Below are 6,474 nucleotides of genomic sequence, written 5' to 3'. Positions count from 1 at the left end.
TGGAGAGAAAAAGGAGATTAGTCCACGGGTCCCTGTTTGAATGGTGCCAGAGCCTCAGCTGTCAAGAAAGGCAGGCCTACCTGCTGTTGTCTCTTCCCATTCAGCACCGGGGCTCCTGCCCAAATGCTCATGTCCAGATTGTATTTATGACTGTTTTAAGAAGGAGTGACAGAGCCTTTTAATATCCCTGACAGCCCAGGATGTTTTAATAGATGGTGGAGCTGGGCTGCAGGAGTTAAGGAAAAGGAGCAGAGTCACTGAGCGTGCTGTCAGGCCTGGTTTCTATGACAGACCTACTGATCCACTCTCCGACAAAATAAAATACGGGGCCACGTCTCTCCACGGCCCCGTCAGGCTGACAGACAGTCTGTCACCGTTGTATGTCATCTTTCACCTCCTAATCACTCAGGCTTAGGGGACTTGCATTTAACGGGGAGTCCCTACAGGATTTCCACCCGAACCTCCTCTGGAGCCTCAGGCTTCTGCTTCCACCGCCCCAGGCCTCTGCTTCCACCGCCCCAGAGTTCTTCTGGGCGTTTCCCCAATTGTCTCGATTTCAAGCAAAACTTTCCTACCTTCCGAGTTCTGCTTTGCTTGTTGCTGTTGGTTAGAGGTGATGATAGGTGTTACAGAACGGCTCAGTCACCTGCAAAAACAGACAGAATGGGTGGTGGGGATGGTTGCACAACAATGTGAATGTACTTAATGCCCATGAATTGTACACGCGAAAAGGGTTAAAGTGGTCAACTGTGTGTTATGAGCTGGGTCAGATTATCTGAACGCACACACACACACACACACACACACACACACAGATGGCGTAAACTTCGGTATCTCCCTGTGTATGCCTATAAACTGTGTAACTTGTCGTCAAACTATTCCCAGGTCTCTAGTCCCATGAAAGCACCTCCCCCCCCCCACCTTGCTCCTTTACCTCTTCCCCCTTCCCCTGGCCTAATCAGCCTCAAGGTCAGTTTTGGAGTTGAACATCTGGAGGTTCCTTATACATGCTTTTCCAGGACCAGGTTGGAGCTGGTCTGACCAGGAACCTTTTAGGTCATATCTTCAGTTTGTTGTGGCAAAGGCCCAAGAGATTTTCTCGCCTTTTTTTTTTTTTTTTAAATGTTTATTTATTTATTTTTGAGAGAGAGGGAGAGATAGTGAGAAAGAGCGCGTGCGTGAGCACAAGCGGGGGGAGGGACAGAGAGAGAGAGGGAGACACAGAATTCAAAGCAGGTTCCCGGTTCTCGGCTGTCTGCGCAGAACCCAACACGGGGCTCGGACTCACAAACTGTGAGGTCATGACCTGAGCCGAAGTCGGAGGCTTAACCGATTGAGCCACCCAGGGGTCCTTTTTTTTTTTTTTTTTTTGGTGGGGGAAAGAAGGGCAGCAAATCCCAGGGTCACTACCTGTTCTTTCTGGAGAGGCTGAAAAAAAAATCCCCGAAGAGACCACCAAGTCCTCCTTCCCCCTGTCAAGTGTATCTTCTCCCTGTCATTGGGGCTCCCTCCTTCCAACCCTACCGACAATGGACAGTGTGACAACAATGCAGCAGGTTAAGGGGCAGCGCTCATGCTCCTCCGCACTCCTCCGTCGCAGCCCCTAGGTCTGCAGCTCCAGGTCAGAGCCTCCCTCCACCCTCACCAGCCCAGGGCTCTGCGTTCAAGTCCTCTGCCAGGAGAGAGTTAAGGGCTTGGGTTTAATTTGCCCGTTAATCACAGTTAAAAGAAGTAATGAGCGTCTCCCCAAAGCCTGGGTGTTTCTCTGCAGATTAAGCAGCAATTTGCATAGCCCCTTTATTCATTCCCACCTTCCCCTGTGGGGCGGCTTGTCCTTCCAGACACAGCCGAGCGCAGCCCGCGGCGGGAGCGCTTTGACAAATGGCTTTGCTGCACGTGGTTTGGGCGAGAGGGAGGGAGGGGCAGGTTGGGAGGGAGAGGGCAGCTCCCGACAGTAATGGATAGCTGGGCCGTTAAATAGTGCAGAACTTTTTATTAGACACACAGGAGAAGTTTAAATATTCAAACTGGTTTTCTTTGAAGCCTGGGAAATGAGTAGAGGGGTGGCAGGCAGAGTTTACTCAGGGCCAATTTACTCAGGGAGGCCCTGCCCATCAGCTGAGAGGAAGGGCACCTGGAGGACAGGCGGGTCTGCGGGTCGGTCGGCTGGCACCCTGGCCAGCCTCCGAAGCCCTGGGGCAGGCTTGACACCCTCCTGCTGGGCTCCGGGATCTGTGGGGGCAGGAAGGCATCTGAGCCCCATTCAGTAGTGGGGGCTGGGGACTAGCCCCAGCTTTGGAGCAGAAGCTGTGGTGTCTCCAAGAGGGTAGGACAACAGCGCTTTCCTCTGCTCTCTAGGAGAGCTAAGCGGCTAAGCGGGGAGAGGGGAGGGAGGGAGCCCAGATGATGCTCAGGGCAGAGGCTCTCACTGGAAAGCATGCAGAAGGGAATTTTAGTTTGACCACCGGTCCATTTTAAAAGCCTACTGAAACCCAGTTTTCTTCCTAACTTGTAGTGCTCTGTGGGACTCTTCCTTTGTGCTAACTGGGGAGCCACATGATCGTAATATTTTAGAGGTCAAGGTCACTTTAGAGATCGTGAAGACAACTGAAGTGCGGAGAAGTTAATTTTGAGATTCCAACGGGGACACACAAGTGAGCAAGACCCAGTCCCTATCCTTAGGCAGCTCTGGTTGGGGCACAGATGTCAGGAGGTCACGGGGATGTGGTGACAGGCGCTCTGAAGGGCATCTCCACGAGGCTTCAGGGATGCTGCTGAGGAGGAGGGGCTAATTCTGTGGGAGCCTGGAAATGTCCACAGAGGGAGGTATTTGGGTCATATCTGAGCCGGGGGGCGGGGGGGGCGGGCAGGAAGGCCTTGAGGGGGCCAAGAAGAGGGTTGGGGCTTTGGGGACACATGTGGGTTTGGTGTCTTGGATGGATACCCAGGCTGGAAGGGAGATGGAGATCTGATTACCAAGGGCTGGCCCGCCACTTTAGGAGTTTAGGGAGCTAAGGGGGCATTGGAGTTTCTAAGCAGGGGAATGATTGGGGTGACAAAGCGGAGGCTTGGAGCCTGCCAATTGGCAGAGATAGGAAATATCAGAGAGGGATGAAGGACAGAATGGGGAAGATTATGGGTTTGGTCTGGGACCTGCTGGGATACCTGAGACACACAGCTAGGCCCCAAGCACAAGTTTCTAACCTCAGTCCTGGTTATTTCTGGTCCATCCCCTCTCACAACAGCTGACATTGGAGTCCTACTGGACCAGGGACCACCTAGGTGTTGTATATACCACAGCTCCCTACCCGGAGGGCGGTAGTATCTCTTGTTCTCATTTTATAGGTGAAGGAAATGAGGCACAGAGAGGTCCTGGGCCGTGTCCAAGATCACATGGTAGTAAGAACAGAGGCAGGATTTGACCCGGGCCGTCCGGATCTAGACAACGTGCTAATCATCATGACGCCTTGCTTGCTTTCTTCCTAACCTATTACCATTATCAGATTTTGTACATGCGTGTACAGGAGTGCGGAAGAGAGGATAATAGGTGGCAATTAAAAGATGAAATAAAAATTAGTAACAGGACAAGCAGGTGTCAGAGAGGCAGGGAAGAGCCACAGGACCTGTGTTTCTAGAGGAGAAACTGTGTAAGCAACATCTGGGGAATTAACGAGGGGGAGAGAAAGGGGAGGGGCGGGTGCGCACGAGTGAGTGAGCAGGACTCCACGCCAGGCCACAGTCAGCTCCTGCCATCCTGGGATGGCTTTCCTTTGGTCCTCAGCTCCAGGCCAGTTCCCTGAAGCAGGGAATTCTTTCAATGGGTGAGGTTTCCTGTGTGGATGACGCAGATAACCCCTGCCCCACACTGGCAATGAGAAACTAGTTCTAAATGTCCTTGGCAAGCCCTTAGTGGGCAGCCAGATCCCAGATGGACAGTCATTAGCAGTCCGCTCAGCCCATGGTCACGGTCATGAGCCGAGAGCCAGTGGTGGGGCCTAGGCAGCTGGGTTTAGCAGGGAGGGAGGATCCAGGAAAAGTGATTCTGCCTCTTTGTCTGAAGCAGGGTGACCAGGGGGTGCCCGGGTGGCTCAGTTGGTTGGGCATCAGACTTCTGCTCAGGTCATGATCTCGAGCTTGTGAGTTCGAGCCCCGCATCGGGCTCTGTGCTGACAGCTCAGAGCCTGGAGCCTGTTTCAGATTCTGTGTCTCATTCTCTTTCTGCCCCTCCCCAACTTGTGCTCTGTCTCTCAGAGATAAATAAATGTAAAAAAAAATTAAAAAAAAAAAAAAAGTGAAGCAGGGTGACCAGTTGGCTGAGCGGTGACAGCCTGAAGTCTTCTCTGGAAAAAGGTGGCATAAAAGTGAACACAAAAGCAGGGGGAGCTCTTGGCACTACAATTCACATCAAACTAACAGAAAATCTCAGCCCACCTCCTCCCCCTCTCCTGGAACATTTACTTCGCGGCCCCAGAAACCTGACTGCTCAGAAGTTGGTCCTCAAGCTCCAAGGGAGCCTCTCACCATTCCCTTCCAGGAAGCCAAGTTAGACGGGGATGAGGAGTCCCGGGCCATTACGTCACACCCCGGAAATGAGCTCGCATTTGCCCAGGAGCGCTTACTCTGTGCCTGGCACCACTCTAAGACCCCTGTGTATATTAACTCGTTTCATCGCCATGATGGATTCTGTCAGGCAAGCCAGAGAAAAGCCAGCAGGAACCCAACTGCAATCAGAGTGGCACTAGGGGAGACCTGGGGGCAGATCTGTGAGACTCTTCTCCCGCGGGGTAAAAGAGCCAGGCAGGGTCTCGGTGTCTCAGGGTGGTCGGGAAAGTGAGGCCCCAGGAAGCGAGGCCCGGGCCAAAGGCAGCTGGAGCTAAAGGTTCCTCACGTTATGGGGTAAAAGGCTTTTAAGAAACAATTTACACCAGCCTGGAGCGGGCCTTCGCTTTACCAGGCAAACAGCGAACCAGGCCTAATCCCTCTGAGAGAGAACAGTCCCCTAACCACACCGCTTAGCAACGTGGCCAAAATCTGCAGAGAGAACACTTTCTATCTAAACCCACTTCCCCTCCTGCGAAGATGGCCAAACCTCAGCCTGTGTGACTTCCTGCCATTGGCCCCAGGCAGGGCAGAGAAGGCAGGCGAGGTGCCCCTCTGGAAGGGCGAGGAGCAAGAGCTTTCGAGGCCCAAACCCAGCCTGCTGCAGTCACGTGGTCCACAGGGCTTCTCCCTACCTCGCGGTGCCTGGAAGCAATAGTGTCTGTGTAGCAGCTGGTGATTGGACGAGGGACAGGAGAGCGGGCGAGGGCGGCATGCCTCGGTGAGCTGATGGCTGCTGCAAGAGGCAGGCCGGAAGGCCAGTGCAGCCGGCAGCTGAACAGGTGGGGCAGGAGCTGGCGGCCACCCTCTCAGAGGGAAAGGGACGAAGAGACGCAGACAGCCCCCTAGGCCGGGCGCCTTCACGGCGGCCGAGGGCAGGGTGCAGCCCGCGCAGTCCCCTCTGTGTCCTTCGACCCTAAGGACGGTTTTACCTCGACATTCCACACCAATGTTTTCCCTTTTCCAATTCCTAGACTAATTCCAGCCCCCAATTCCTCCAAAAGGAGGTGAACAGGCAAAGACTGGGGGGAAGCGACGGGCTGACATTAATTGATAGGAGCGGCTTCGAGCAGTTCATGCTGCCTTATCTCTCTCTCCTTCGGATAGCGTGTGTCCGCCGGAGTCCGCGGGGTCGGTGATTAATAGGGGCCATCACTCACTGTCCGGGACGGCTGAAAGGCAGCGGGGAGGGGGCGGCCCTCCCCAGAACTGAGATAACAAGCAGCAGGAATAATGAGTGGTGTCACTCCACTTTTCATTTTGATGGAAAGTCATTACGGGAGTCAACGCCAGCGACAAAGAGCCATGAATCAACTGCTCTGCTATGAAATTAAAATCGAATTGCCGGCCACCCCCAACCCCTACCCTTCCTGGGAAATGGGGAAGGGTAGGTGGCTTGGGAGAGGGGCACCATCCCGGGGTGGGCTCTACCCAATCACAGTGCGAGCAGTTACGGGCAGGAAGTGGACAGGCGGCTAGTGAAGGTGACAACTCCTGTCTCCACCTTGTTTATCAGACCCTTCCTCCCCAAACCGCATTTTCCCCCTGCCTGGAGGTGAGCTGTGATTAAAAGGAAAATACAGCTTCGCTGGCTCCAACAAGGCTGCCACTCGACTGTTCCCCTTGGCTTTCTGGCCCAAGTGGGGCAGTCTGGCCTGGCCATGGAGAGAAAGGGGCCCAGCAGACTCAGCTACCCCAGAGCTTGCTGAACCACTTGTAGATGCTCATCTGGGGCCCTCCCTGTCACCAGAGGCAAAGAGGGAGAGTCTCTAATCCAGGACTCCACAGGAACAGCTGATGGCCTAGGGAACCCACTCGATCAAGAACCCCAGGCAAACAGGTGCATGGCCTTGACTCAAGGCCCAGAGAAGCAGA

The sequence above is a fragment of the Prionailurus viverrinus genome, unplaced genomic scaffold (genome assembly GCF_022837055.1).
Source record: "Prionailurus viverrinus isolate Anna unplaced genomic scaffold, UM_Priviv_1.0 scaffold_35, whole genome shotgun sequence".
In the NCBI taxonomy this organism is placed as follows: domain Eukaryota; kingdom Metazoa; phylum Chordata; class Mammalia; order Carnivora; family Felidae; genus Prionailurus; species Prionailurus viverrinus.
This window is presented reverse-complemented; position numbering follows the sequence as displayed.